The sequence below is a fragment of the Oryctolagus cuniculus genome, chromosome 12, assembly GCF_964237555.1.
Source record: "Oryctolagus cuniculus chromosome 12, mOryCun1.1, whole genome shotgun sequence".
In the NCBI taxonomy this organism is placed as follows: domain Eukaryota; kingdom Metazoa; phylum Chordata; class Mammalia; order Lagomorpha; family Leporidae; genus Oryctolagus; species Oryctolagus cuniculus.
Window position 1 is genome coordinate 8047590 of NC_091443.1, and position 15210 is coordinate 8062799.

Genomic DNA, 15210 nt, shown 5'->3' on the forward strand with positions numbered 1-15210 from the left:
TCTTCCATGAAGTCAACTTTTTTTCATTTGAGAGGCAGAGAGAGAAGAAGAGAGGGCAATGGAGCTCCCCTCTACTGTCTCACTCCCTAAATCATGACCACTGGGGCCGGGCCATACCCAAAGCCAGGAGCCAGGAATTCAATCCAGGTCTCCCACATGGGTGGCAGGAACCCAATTACTCGAGCCATCACCAGTGTCTCCCAGGGTCTGCATTGGCAGAAATCTGGAATCAGGAGCCAGACCTGAGCATCACACAGATACACACACACACACACACACACAATCTTCCCATAGTCATAGTTTACAGTCACGCCCTCTGCTTTCACTGAATGCGGGAGTAAGAAAATGTCAAGGCAGCCTTTGTGCCATTTGTGCTGTACAAACCCACAGCAGCCACTCCCATCACAGCCACCAGCGTCCCGGAGAAGATGTGTGGCTGCCTGGGTTGGTGAACATCATTCCTGCAGCAACACGGGACACATAGGGAGGAAGAGTGGGGTGTGCAGCCACTTGCTGGAGCAGGACCCGCCAGTCAACACCTGCACACCCTGGACCGAGCAAGACTCCCGGCCGGCCTCGTGCTGTTCACCGGGCCCAGAACTTCCTGGAGCAAGCTGCCAGGCTTCATGAAGCAAAAGGGGGCTCGAAGATTCTTAAGTGAGACTAAATTGCAGGCAAACCTTTAAAAATAAAGCTTCTTCACTCAAAGCAAAGGGATACACGACAGAGCAGCCTGGTGAGAAACAAAACCAAAGCCAGGAGACCTGAGCCGGGCTGTGGAACGTTGAGCCCGTGAGTGTCACAGGGGTAAAAGTACCACAGGCCGACAGAGACCACAGTCTCCATGCACGGCAACGTCCTGGATGTGACTCTCGAAGCTGGGATGAATTAGCAGCATATGCAGGGCCAGAAATCAATCCCCCTAATGGACTCCATATTGCTCCCTTCCTCATTAGCGTTCCTTACCCAGTCTGTGGCCTCTGCATTTCAAAAGAGATGTCTGGGCCTGGAGATGGTCCAGGGCGAAGCAATAAAAATGACGAAAAGGCAGGGAAATGGGTCTTAGAGGAGGCGAGGGGAGGATTAGAGACTGGGGATGACAAGGCCAACATGACTCTAACCATGACCTTGGCCTGAACAAAAGGGCAAAGGCATCCGAGCCCAGAAAACTCACTCCACACCCTGGCTGCATCCAATGAGCTCACATGTCTAGGTATTTTGACATAGTCTTCTAAACTTTCTCTTTTTCTCCTTTTTTTATTTGAATCCAGCTGGTGCTGTGCTAATCCAGCCTGCATCTAAATCAGGCCAGACCTTGGCCTCTGGAAGCATATTTGCTCCATGTGTTGGCCCCTGGTTTGGGTTTCACCAACTGAACTTAGCACAGGGACTCGTTCCATCCAAACTTTTAAATAAAAAGATCATGGAAGAGACATTAGAATTTCCAGGTAGGCTGGGAACAGACTTCACAGGAGGCATCGGGGGAAAGGCGGGAAAGGGGGGCCTTTGCTGCTCTGGGCTCTGCTGGGAGCTCACGGCCTCTGGTCACCTAGTAAATGGTTTACATCAGTATTTCCCGGTGTGAGCCATGGTGCATCCAGGTCCCACAGGAGCCTGCCCGGCCTTGTGCTCCTTTCTCACGGCAGAAAGTACAAGATGCAGTCATTTGTCCCTTAATCAGAGGGGATGTCACAGTGTGGCTCTGATCATGGCTGCCTCAAACCTCACTGACTCGGAAGAGCCCTCAACTTGCACAGGCTCGCTCCTACCCTCTGGAGTCCATCTGTCTTTCCAGGCCTTCGATGCACCTTCTTGCTCATCTCACCCAGTTTAAATGGTGCCGTGGATGTTGTGGACGAAAGCGATGCCCTGCGATGCAGGTCCATTTGGAGCACAGCACAACAGAGAGCAGGAGAGTTAACCAGCTCTGAGGCAAGACTGCTGCTGTTTCTGGTCCTTCCTCCACTCACCAGAACAAAGGCTTCAGGCCAGGTGCTTGAGGTCCTGTCCTTCTGCTTCATGTCTGACATAGCAGGGGCACTGGGGGTCCTGGTCTATTAAGTTCGTGGTGATTCACAGGATTATAAAGGCCAGAGGGGTGAATCACATGGGTGTATGGTGGGAAAACACCATTCTTTCACAATCCTATTCTCTGCTATTTCTCCTGATATGGGTATTTTGATTTGCTGTGTTGGCAAGGGTGTCCCTCCCAACTGTCAAATATGTACACCCAGGAGCCAGTGCTCTGGCACAGTGGGTTGAAGACCCAGCCTGCAATGCTGGCATCCCATATGGCTGTTCCACTTCTGACCCAGCTCCCTGCTGTTGCACCTGGAAAGCAGTGGAGGATGGTCCAAGTAGCTTGGGCCCCTGCACCCACATGGGAGACCCAGAAAAAGCTCCCCGCTCCTGGCTTCAGATTGGCTCAGCTCTGGCCATTGCAGCCATCTGGGGAAGAAACCAGATGATGGAAGACCTCTCTCTTTCTCTCTGTCTCTACCTCTCTCTGTAATTCTTTCAAATAAATAAAATAAATCTTTAAAAATGCGCACTCCAATACTCTAATGAGAGTTTGGAGAAATAATCCCCTTGTCGGGCCCTGGTGTCCAGGTGATCCCCTGTAACCAGATTACAGCCAGCATTTGTGACCTCTTACTAACGATTGGGATTGTGACACTTCAGGTTCTGTTCCATGTGACTTAGACTCTGAGTCAGTCCACAGGCCTCGGAATGTTCAGGTGCTAACATTTGGGTAAGGGTTGAGTATCTCCTCCCCAGGCTCATCTGCTGAAAGTGCAGTAGGGTTGAAGAGGTGAGGTCTTCAAGAAGTGGGACCTCTGGGCTGGCGCTGTGGCAGAGCAAGTAAAACTGTAGCCTGGGATGCCAGCGTCCCATTCGGGCACCAGGTCATGTCCCTGCTGCTTCAATTCCAATCCAGCCCCCTGGGAAAATCAGCAGAAGGTGGCCCAAGTGTTTGGGCCCCTGCCACACATGTGGGAGACCCAGATGAAGCTTCTGACTCCTGACCCCTGGCTTCAGCCTGGCCTAGCCCTGGCTACTGTGGCCATGTGGAGAGTGAGTCTGCAGATGGAAGCCCCCCCCCCGCCCACCTCTCCCTCTAACTCTGACTTTCAAATAAATAAATCTTTAAAAAAAACATAAAGAGGTGGGGCCTAATGGAAGGTGGTTGGATCATTTGAGATGCCATCTGAGAAGGGAATAAATATTCCTAACTCCTTCCTGTGGGACCCAGTGAATTCCCACAGTAGTGAGCTGCTACACACAGGGCAAGCCCGAGCCCCTGAGTCTTGCTGTCTGCTTGCCATGGGATTGTTCCCTCCTCACACTCACTCCTATCATCATGCCACCTGCCCCGTGGTGATGGAGCCATGGGGACACACAAGAAGCCTAACAGGCAGGGTCACCCAGTCTTGGGCTTTCAGCCTCCAAAGCTGTGAGCTCACTGAACTTCGTTCCTTTATACATTATGCAGCCTCAGAACCTCAGGTATTTTGTTACAGCAACACAGCGTGCACTGAGACCCTGGGTATTTTCCCTCCCTTGGCATCTAGCTCCGGAGGAAAGCACTGTAGACACCTCTGGGGAGCTTGTGTGACTCATCCCCCTACACCTGCTGCTCTTCAACCTGGAGGCCAGCCCTGCCTAAACTCACGTCACGTGACCGTCTCAAACCCAAAGAATGGGCAGAGTGTCCTCAAATCTAAGCGGAGCAGCTGCCTTCAGCCTCTTGGTAATCCCTGCAGTACTTTGTTCTACTGCAGAGACAGAAAGGGGCACGGCTCTTGGAGCCCGTCCCTCCATTTGTCCCACAGGACTCTATGTCCTATCAGCTATGTTGCTGGCTCTCTGCTTGTTCAGCCATCCTTGCGTGCCACTCTGACCTCACTGCTCATTACAAGAGTTGGGTGCACAGAATGGTTAAGCACCCACCTGACCCAGTGCCACAGTCCTGTGATGACTGACTTTTTAACCAAGCTCATAGAGACCTTATGTACTGTGTCCACCTTGTGATCCCTCCCTTGACACCCCAGCTCAGTCCCCATGTGTGCACATTTCAACAAAACAACAATGCCCCGGGTCTGGGGTAGTCAGGGCTCCACCTACCATGGGGGATGGAGTTTCACTACCAGCTGGCTGATGGGGACTCGGCTCCAAAATCCCATTTTAGAAGCTGCACCCTCAGCTCACTTCTGGCACCAGCTGCCGTTGGTTAGACTTCCCAGGAAACAGACGTCGAGATGGAGCGTCACGGACGGGGGCTTCTGGGGACAGAAAATACCAGGCAGTGACTACAGCGTCCTCAGAGGATGGCCCAGGCTGTTCTGAGGCCAGGGTGCCTTTGAAGATGAACTGTTCTGAAAAGAGGAAAGCCCCCACCCCTGCCCCAGGCCTTTGTACCCCTCCATCACCAGTCCTTAGATGGAGGGGACGTGGCCTGCCCTGGGTGAGCCAACTCCCCTCCGACAGGGACAGGGTGACTCCAGGAGACACATGATGTGAGTGGCCAGCAGGCAGCACCTCTGGTAGCTGGCCAGTGAGTGCCTTGCCCTGGAAGGGATTAACAGGCAACAAGAGATAGCATCTTAGCCAGAGTGGGGAACATTTTTTTTCTGCCAAGAGCCATTTGGATATTTATAACAGCATCCATGGTCACACGAAACGACCAACTTAAAAATTAGCTTGCTACAGACTTACTGAATTTCAAGGCCCACTTGCAGGTGCCATGACAGGGGCCAGACCAGTTGATGTTCTGGGTCTCACATGACCAGGGCCAGATGTTCCCCACCCGTGGAAGAATGTGACAAAGCTTACAAAATCACATACCACAAGCACAAATCATAGCAAGAAGCGAATCAGAGCCATGGAGAGATGAGAAAAGTGGAATAAAACAAGATCACATTTAGCACAGCAAACGTAACCCGTAGGCACTGCACACGCTGAAAGTGAGCCACAAATGCAATGCCATGATTCCCAATGGCAAGCGAGACGCACGCTCTTCTCCAACAGTCTCAGAATGCACCAGATAGGAGCACCCTGCCCTCGAGAGAGGGGCTGAGAGGGGCTTCCCTGGGTCCCCGGGGGCACTGGGCCTCCTGACCTGGATAAGGGCCCTGGCCTGCTCCTGGGAGTCCCCACCTTGGTGAGGAATTCACAGCAGTTTCTTGGAGCCTGCCTAGAAGCTCATCTCAGGCACAGCAACTGGAAGCAGCAGCCACTCCTGCTGCAAAGCCCTTGCCTCTTCTTAAGAGCCCAGCTACGCCTGCACATCTTCCTCGGTCGTGTCATCTCACGTGCCACCTTCATGGTCAGAAATATATGAAAATGCTCCCCGAACACCTGTCTGTCCATCGGCAAATCCTTTCAAAGTGGGCACTGTAATTGCAATAACCCATTGCATTTTTGAAACATTAGTTCATCCAAGTCTTTTTTTTTTAAAAAAAGCATTTTATTTGGTAAGAAGGATAGTGATAAATTAAACCTTTCATGGCCCATAGAAAATGCTCCTTTGTTTTATGTCCAAATCTCTCCCTGTCAACATCCAGAGAGACCTATTTGTGGAGAAAGCAAAACAGATGATGTGGCCGCACGTAGAAAGAGGGGCACATCTGTCTCCAAGTACCTCCAGCCACTTACCAGGATAAATCTTCCTGCCCCAAAGCCTTAGAACACCAGGCTTCTGCACCTCCTCCCCATGTGGCCTGCCTGCTGGCTTCCTCTCCCTCTTAAAGATCCTCTCCTTGGCCCCAGTTCATCTGCAGGCCGCCAGCATTACATGATCTCTGTCTCCCTTTCTCCTCCAACTTCCCTAGCTCATGTGCCTGCACTGGCCCCAGTTAGAACTGTCGACATACCTGTAGTATCCTCCTGTTTGAAGAGATTGAATCGGGCCGGCGCCATGGCTCACTAGGCTAATCCTCCACCTGCGGCGCCGGCACCCCGGGTTCTAGTCCCGGTTGGGGCGCCGGATTCTGTCCCGGTTGCTCCTCTTTCAGTCCAGCTCTCTGCTGTGGCCCGGGAAGGCAGTGGAGGATGGCCCAGGCCCTTGGGCCCTGCACCTGCATGGGAGACCAGGAGAAGCACCTGGCTCCTGGCTTCAGACCGGCCATAGCGGCCATTGGAGGGTGAACCAATGGAAAGGAAGACCTTTCTCTCTGTCTCTGTCCCTCTCACTGTCTAACTCTGCCTGTCAAAAAAAAAAAAATGAATCGAATCTCTATCCCTCAAGGATTATTCTCCCAACATTTACATTTTGCTGCTTTCCAAATTCACCTATGATTTCTCTTTTTGAAGGACTCACCCGCCAGTGAGCCGAAGCCTAAATGGAATTTAAAATGCTTCCAGTTCACCTGCTCTCCCACCTGAAAGCAGCATCAGTAACCAGTGCCAGAGAGAGCTGGGACCTTGCCGCTCCAGGAGAGCTCCCTCTGGGGATAGAAGGGAGAGTACAGAGGCTTGCATGTTCCCCTTAAGTCAGCTGAAGACCCTGCCCCAAAGCCCTGCCCGGGACAGGGGGGCGGGGGGCTGGCCCCACCTTGGGAAGCCAGAGGCTGATGAATGCAGTACAGAGAGCTCCCCTGTAGAGCCACCAGGGGCAAGGTGGGAAGGAGCCTGTGGCTCCTGGGTTTAGATAAAACACGAGTCCAGTGTCCCCAGCGTTCTCTGCCCAGGTTTCTCTTCGCTCCCCCGGTGAGAAGAAAGCCTGCAAGTCTGCAGTGAGGGGGAAGGAAGCCCTGTTTTCTCACCTTGGGTCCCACAAGCAAGTTTATTTGAAGACAGATTCGTATTTGTTTGCCAGGGCTGCCATAATGGAGTAACCCAAGCCCAGGGGCTTATTAGTGGAAATTGACAGGCTCACGGTCCTAGTGGCCAGAAGTCTAATATCCAGGTGTTGACAGGGTGGGTCTCTCTCAGGGCCTCTCTACTTAACTTGCAGGTGGATGCCTTCCCACTGTTCCTTCACATAGTCTTCTAGGACAGTGCCTGGCACAGGGTGTCAGCAGAGAGCTGGCCAATGTTCCACCACAGCCCAGTGTCCCCCCACTCAGCCCTCCCTGTGTTGTTCTGTAGCCTGCACCTGTTTTATGGATCCACACCTGGGTCACCTGCATCAGACATGCATCCCTCCCACCTGCTGTCACCAAACATCCTGCTGCCTGCCTCGGGGCTACTTCACCCTCAGATCTCCCCGTGTGGAGGCACCGTGCGTGCCCACCCAGCCACAGTCCTCTCTGTCTCATTTTTTCTTCTCCAATTAACCATTCCTTGCTCATTCCCGAAGTGCTACTCACAACAATGTCATTAATCCCTGGCACCAGAAGCCTGCTCTCCAGTGGTAAAACCACACTCCCAGGACACAGGTGTGCATGGGGAAGGGGCGGGCATGGCTGACTGGTGGGTTCAGAACCCCTCCAGGTACTGCCTCCCCTCTGCAAGGGCCACTGGAGGGACATGTTCCCCAAGCCAGGGGTCGCACCCTGTTCCTGGGTTTAAGCATCTACTGAGAAAGGTGGGATTTTTAAAATATTGATTTGAAAAATAGAGAGACAGAGACAAAGAGATCTTCTCCCCAAAGGCCCCTTGGTCCTTTGCCCCCATGTCTCCACTGCCAACACAGTCGATGCTGCTACAGATACTCTCTGCTTCCTCCTAAAGGGCTCCCACACGCAGGTGACAGGCTGGATGATTGTGCTACCAACTTTCATCATCAAAGTCTTCCCCTAAGTACCACTCGGGTCTGAGCTGTAGTGCACTTGTCTTGTGGTACAGTCCTGGGACAGAAACCTGCTGAGCCATGAGAAGTCTGTCCATGACACAGGATAAGGAGAGCTTTAATAGAAAGAATTTGATCATCTGGGATCCAAGACTAACCACAAATATACAGTGAGAACTCTAAGGGAGCCCTAAGGAGGACTCAAGGCAAGCCAACCCTCCCCAAGACTGGAAATCAGACTTCACTGGAGAGGGTGGGCTGCACCATACTGGACAATAGGATTGTTTGCCTGAATGCTCAAATGACAGCTGGTCCATGCCACCAGGCATGTTGATAGCAGCCCTCTGGGATGCAGGCTAGTGAGTGAGCATAAAGGGGTAAGGATGGGGGGAGACCACTCATGAGGAGGTAAGGCAAGGCCTACAGGGGGCGCTGTCTGCCCTGGGGCAGCTCCAGGAAGGTCGCCAGCAGGCCAAGCCAGGCAAGTCTGTGAGATCTGCGCGAAGACAGAGAACTGCTGGACGTCCCCTGAACCCACAACCCTGACCAGCTGTGCCATGGAAGCCAGCGGAAAGGAAACGTACAGCAACTGGAGCTAGGAAGAGATAGGCCATGCACCTGCAGTGACTTCCCAGAGCCTTCCACTGACCTGGCTCAGCCCTGTGAGTAAGAAAAGCCCATAGTAGCCAAAGAGGACCCAGGAAGAAATTTGCAGTTGGGAGAGTATCAGTTGATAGCCCAGTTGAGACAAGTTTTGGGACAATCAGGTCATGGCACTTAGAAAGTTAACCAGCTTGAGGTGTGGTTTTCCATAGCATGACCACAAAACCCCCTGGCAAAATGTAGTGTGATGGGCAAATAGGAGATGGCAGTGTTCGCCTTTTCAAAGAGGGCTGTGATTTAAAATACACTCTTTAGCAGCTGTGCCAAGTTTAAGAGACGATGCTCTGTGCTCAGGGTGGTAGAAAGTAGGAAACAAAATTTTTTTCCAGAATACCACCTCTCACTTTTCTAAGTGTTATCTCTTCCTGTCCCCTACCCACCCAACACACATACACGCACACACACACACACATCACATAACAGGTAACTGAGCACGGGACCTAGGCTTCAAAGCAGGAGCCATGCCACTCTCTCCATGGGACCAGCAGCAAATCCCGGAGGCTCTGCACCACACTGTTTCATCCGAAAGCAGGCCAGGCTTCAAATGCTGACGGTTTGACCTCATGCCGTGGTCAAACACACACATTAGGCCACTTGTGTTTCAAGGACCAGAATACCCAACTAAGAATGGCTTGAAAACTCCATGCTGAGGCTGAGAGGAGGGCAAGTTCCAGGAAGATTGATTTTGCGACTCAACAATGGCACAAAACACAAACATTTTTGACTTTGTCCTCACAGCCACACGATGGCTACCAGAACGCAAAGCATCAGAACCTCATATGCTCTCACTCATAACATTCAAGATGGAAGTAAAGAGTGCCTTTCCTTTGTGTTGCTCTCTTTTACTAGGGGAGGCAATGTTCACAGAAAGACCCAGCTGACCACCTTAGAAATCCCATTAGCCATGATTTGGAGGTCACGTGCTCACCTCCACACGAATCACTGGCCAGGAGACTGTCAGTGCCATGGTGGCTAATGTGATTTGGGCACATCTACTCCCAACAGAAACTGGGCATGTTGGTGATTTGGGCTTGTCACTAAGGAACGGGATTCACTGACAGGAGGTAGCCATGTCCTATGACAGCCTCTCCTCTCCTCTCCACTCTAGTTTGCTAACGTGTTAAAAGAGCACTTCTGTGTGGCAAGTGGGGCTTTCAATTAGATGAAAGCTGTTGTCAAGGAGCGAGGAAGCCACTTTTTGGAATCCAGATGGGAACCCCTAGTAAGCTACGAGGAATTGCTCATAGGAGGGCTACGAATTGAGTACCTTACCCAGCTTAAAAAAAAATCCTCAATTCTCCACCAACTCCAGAGAGACCAAAGTAAATGAATTCATCAGGTCCTCTCTGGCCTCTTGCTACTTTGTCCTTTCTGCCGGCTCCTCGTTCCTCTGAGACTTCAGTTGCTGCCATCCACCAGGTGGGCTGGTGCAGAAAGGGCTCATGGGAAGTGGGCCCTTGCTTTGCTCTGCTCAGAAGTAAGGCTCACACGAGGAGAGGGTCTCCTTCCCTCCTGCAGGAGATCTCCGTGCAAGACTTGGCCTCTCCACCTCTCCTCCCATCGACTTGATTCTACGTCTTCTCCCCACAGAACTCCCTCCCTCTCCCCATCTCCTCTTTCTCATTAGTATCAGTCGTTAACATTTCCCTTCAGTTCTGAAAGCCTGCTCTCCTCTCAAGCTCAAGGCCCCCTGCCGGATGAGAGATGACACTGGTGTCCCTTTGTCCCAGCAGGATTTTGGCACTGGTGCTCCTCCACTGTCCTGCCCTGACACCTCACTGGTGCCATCTCATATGCCTATTTCCATGGTGACCCAGTGTCCTGCTCACAATTAGGAACCCTGAGGCCATCACACACAGCATGCTGGCAGAGACAGAGCAATGGAGGGAAAAAGCAAGGATTTGGTAGTCACGCAAATCTGTGCTCCACGTCCCAGTTCTGCCTCTTCCTAAATATGGATACAGTAGACTAAAATGGCTGAAATTCTTTGCTACTCCTCCCACTGAGAGATGAGGTCCAACTCCCCTCCCAACAAATGTTGTTCAGCTTGGGTGATCTGCTTCGTCAACAGAACATGACAGATGTGACAATCAGGAAATTCTGAGACCAAGCCATAAGAAGGCTGAGACTTTTGCAGACTCTTCCCCGGGGGAAGCCAGCTGCCCTGCAAGAATTCAGGTTGCCCTGAGACAGCTGTGAGTGAAGTGCGGTCAGTCCAGCCCTAGCACGAGTGAGGGAGGGAAAGGAACGTGGGCATCCCTGTCCCAGGAAACACACTCTGAAGAACAGAGGAATCTAGCAGCCAGTCAGAACCAAGCCACTAGCCATTGTCTGTGCCATCTCCAGTTACTGGAACCAAACCAGTCACTGTGGAGCGGCGATGAGCCTCTCTGCCAGGTTCTGCCTGAGTTCCTGACGCACAGCCTCCCAAGTATAACAGAGTCAAGGCTGTTCTCTGCAGCTCAGCTACAAGCACAACCTTCAGCAGCAGGTTAACTATGACCAGGAATTTGGGGAAAACCATCTACCTCTTCGAGCCTCCACTTCCTCATCTAGAAAGCGGGGCCAAGGACAGAGTCATTATCACCCACATTATCTCCCTCACATGGATCAAAGAAAATGACAGCCCTCAACCAGGAGCACGACGCTTGGGAAAGCGTAGGCAACACGTTAACGTGGGTCCTTGGACATGAAATACAGGCATATTCCAGGCAGCAACATGTTGCGCTCCTAATTACCAGCTGTGGACGATAGCTGATTACGCCTCTGATACTCTGGCAGACTGATCCAAAGTCGGGAGAACTGCTCCTGGGAGTCTCCCGAGAGGCTGAGTCCCCCCTCGGCCGAGGCTGCCCGGTAGACCGTCAGGTCACAAAGCTGGCGGTGCTGAACTGGAAACTGAGACCATTTGTGTGACTTTGGCCCCTAGCACCAACTGTAGAGCCATAGACGGTGTGGAGGGTGAGAACATGGACAGAGGGTCGTCATCTATGACTTTTGACCCCACAACATTGCTCACTGTGGTGATTAATTTTATGTGCTAACTTGGCTGAACCACGACACTCAGATGCTTGGTCAAACATTTTTCTGGATCTTTCTTTCTTTCTTTCTTTCTTTCTTTCTTTCTTTCTTTCTTTCTTTCTTTTTTTGACAGGCAGAGTACACAGTGAGAGAGAGACAGAGAGAAAGGTCTTCCTTCCATTGGTTCAACCCCCAAATGGCCGCAACGGCCGGTGTGCTGCGGTTGGTGCGCTGCACCGATCTGAAGCCAGGAGCCAGGAGCTTCCTCCTGGTCTTCCATGCGGGTGCAGGGCCCAAGCACTTGGGCCATCCTCCACTGCCTTCAGCAGAGAGCTGGACTGCAAGAGGAGCAACCGGGACAGAATCCGGCGCCCCAACCGGGACTAGAACCCGGGGTGCCGGCACCGCAGGTGAAGGATTAGCCTAGTGAGCCACGGCACTGGCCATTTCTAGATGTTTCTGTAAGGGTACTTTTTAGATGAGATTAACACTCAAATTGGTGGATGATAAATAAAGCAGATTTGGTCTCTGCTGTGGGTAGACATCATCTAATCATTTGAGGGCCTTAGGAGGACAGAGATGGACTTCCCTAGTAGGACAGAGACCAACTCTCCCCAGTGGGACAGAATCTGACCTCCCCCAAGCAGGGAAAAATTCTCCAGCCAATGGCCTTCAGGCCTCAACGGCAACATTGGCCCTCGCCTGCAGATTTTAGCTTGTGAGGCACCACATCTGCCTAAGCCGTATGCACGTACAGTGTCTGCATAACATCTCTCTGTGTGTCTGCAACACATATAATCATGGATCTACGTACGAAACACATTCCCAAGGTCTGACAAAAGTTCACACAACATCCCCACTACCTTTTTTTCCTGTTTTAAAGATTTACTAACTTATTTGAAAGGCAGTTTTACACACACACACACACACACACACAGAGAGAGAGAAAGAGAGAGAGAGGGGGAGAGAGGGTGTCTTCTATCCACTGTTTCACTCCCCAAACATTAGTAGGGAGCTGGATCGAAAGTGGAACAGGCAGAATTCAAACCAGTGCCCTTATGGGATTCTAGCATTGCAGGCAGCAGCTTTACCCACTACACCACAGTGCCAGCCCTTCATTATGTTTTGATTTGGCTTCTCTATGAATTCTTTGAAGCACCCTCATCAGTACACACACACATCCTGTCAGTTCTGTTTCTCTGGACAGCCCTGACCTGTAAACAATTATGAGCTCCAGACCCCTGACTGCACAGTAGGGCTTGTCTCACCATGGGTGAAATATAAACTCATGAACAACCCCTTGATCTTAAATTGTTACCCAAACGACAGAACTCGAGAGATGTATAGAAACCTCATGACCACCCATGCCATTTTCTTCTTAATTTGTTAGGAATTTTTTTTAATAGTTACCAATTATTTTTGACCACATAGGCCTGTTGCATCAGAAACTGAATGAAGTTTTTTCTTCAGAAAGGGGAGGAGGGGAGGTCTTTGAATTTACTCACTCTACAAAGATGAATGACACTTACTGTGTGCCAAGGCCTGTGCTAGACCCTGAAAAGATGGAGGTAATAAAGCAAGCAGCCCCTCCCCCCTCCTGGAACACACGTGGGAGAAAGCATGGGCTGGAAGTGAGGCCAAACTGGTGGATTAATAACGAAATGAGCAGCGATGCCCAAACATGCTTCATGCTGAGCCACGGTGGGGCTTGCAGGATGCTTTTATCGTCACATTTACTCATTGTATTACTTTTACTTTTATGCTGGTGGCATATGCTCTTCACTTGTGTGGGTAACTGAAGTGGAAAGGAATTGGGGGTGGCAGGGTGGGGGCAGGATAACTACTCAGGCATCTGCAGGGTAGTAGGGTGGGGAAATCTTTTTTCTGCTAAGGGCCATTTGGAGACTTATAACACCATTTTCAGGCCATACAAAATTATCAACTTGCAATTCAACCTGTTGTAGACAGGGTCCACCTCTGGTTGCCTTGGCAGAGCCAGACTAAATGATTTCTGTGGGACTCAGACCGCCTGTGGGCCAGATGTCCCACCCCTGGAAAGCAATGGCACTGACCTATGCAGATGAAATTCAGCAAGGACACATGACCCAAGAAAATGACCACAGGAAGCACTAGAGGGGAGGCAGTGGCTTAGCAGCAGCCTGTGCATGGCTACCCACAGGACAACCAAAAATAAAAAGATCAACACTGGATAGTAGCCACCAAAAGCGATGACCAGATTGGCATCATTGCCCAAGATGCATCTGCTTGTTTTCTCCTACAGAGCTCAGTAATGTGGCTTCGTATTGCCTCCTGGCTTTCCTTTCACCTCTTTTCCTCTGTTCTACCAGGTGCTGTCCTATGCCTGTTCCTCGCCACCTTCTCCCACACTCACCCTTGAGTTGCTGCCCACCTGGCGACCCATGGAATATCAGAATCAACAACTCCAAAACTAAACCTCCAGTCTCTGCCTAAAACCTGTTCCACCTTCCCTCTCACTGCACTCCTCGCTTCAGCAGTTGCACCTTCACCAATCACCAGCCCAAGAAAATGTATTTTTCCTTTGTCCTCAGCTCTGACAGCAAATCAGTAATTCACTGAGCAGTAATGCCTCCTTCCAGAGGGCCCTGAGTCCATTCCTTCCTGTCTGTCTCCACTGCAGCTGCTGCGCTTCAGTCTCTGGACAGCTGCCACCAAGGTCATGGTCATAGGATCCTAACTGGTCGACCCAACCCTAATCTAGCCTCACAGGTGAACTTGCAGTTCTGAGACCCAGGCTTGCTATCAGAGCTTCACCCCAGGGTACCCTCTCAGCAGAAAAACTCAAGGGAGCTGTAGCACACATAGTGGTGGTACTCACCTACATCTTCAAAGCTCTCAGCATCTGAGCGTGTGCCCAGGGATTCCTACTGTGAGCGCCTTCAGTTCTCTGTGTGGAGCCTTCTCGGAAGATAGGAGCTTGCTACTTGATTGCTCTCAATCTGTTTCTTACTCACTGAACCTGTCTTAGGAGCAGAAATGTGTCTATCTCTAGAGAAGATGTCAACATCAGCTCCTGAGAGAAGCTCTCATCCGTCGTGGGCAGGAGTTTGGAAATAAATATCCCAATTTCTCACAGTGGAAAGTTGCTCACTAACACATGCAGTGTTAGCTTCATTCCTTCCCTTTCTTATTTACCATTAGGAGAAGACTTAGAGTTCCTGTCCCAAGGAAATACTTAGTGTTTCCTAAGGGCTCTTTCTAAATAAACAACCTACATTCAAAGCCTTGACTCATGTCTTCCTCAAGATCCCAAAGACCAGAGCTATGAAGAATTTTTCATTGACTTTGGGTAACTTCCAGTCATCATTTTTGCATCCTAAATATCTCACAAGTGTGTCTGTCTGCCACCAGCCCACTGTTTCTTTCTGGGTCAGAACACCACCCTTTCCCACCGTAGGGGAAACAGCTCCTTAACTCATCTCTCTCCCCTCTTCTCTGGCCCCTTCACACTTATCTACTCTTCTGGTGCCACAGTGATTTCAATACATTTCAAATATTGTCATTTCATGGCTTTAGTCTTTCAAATTTTTCCCACTGCATATGGAAGCCTTTTGGATTCCATAGTCCAGCCTGTAAGACCCTCCTTGGTTTGGCTACATCCTCCATAAGACTCCCAAAGAAAAAGGTTTGGAGCCAGATCTGTGCTGAGCCACTTATTCTTCCCAGACTGATGCTTGATCACAATCTCACTGGCCAATACCCATTATCAGGAAGCTGGGATCGTGCTATGCCCTGCCCTTTAGAAAGCTTTGTCT

At 50.9% G+C, this 15210-nt stretch overlaps 1 long non-coding RNA gene across 1 annotated transcript in view; it reads right to left on the minus strand.

Moving 5' to 3' along the window:
* The window catches only part of LOC103352188 (uncharacterized), a 33455-nt gene extending 23282 nt beyond the window's left edge, over positions 1–10173 (minus strand). The window contains exons 1-2 of the long non-coding RNA XR_011380549.1: positions 9668–10173; positions 4126–4283 (exon numbers count right to left, since the gene is read on the minus strand). This is a non-coding gene — a long non-coding RNA (uncharacterized lncRNA). The remainder of the gene's footprint in view (positions 1–4125; positions 4284–9667) is intronic.
* Between the last annotated feature and the right edge of the window lie 5037 nt (positions 10174–15210).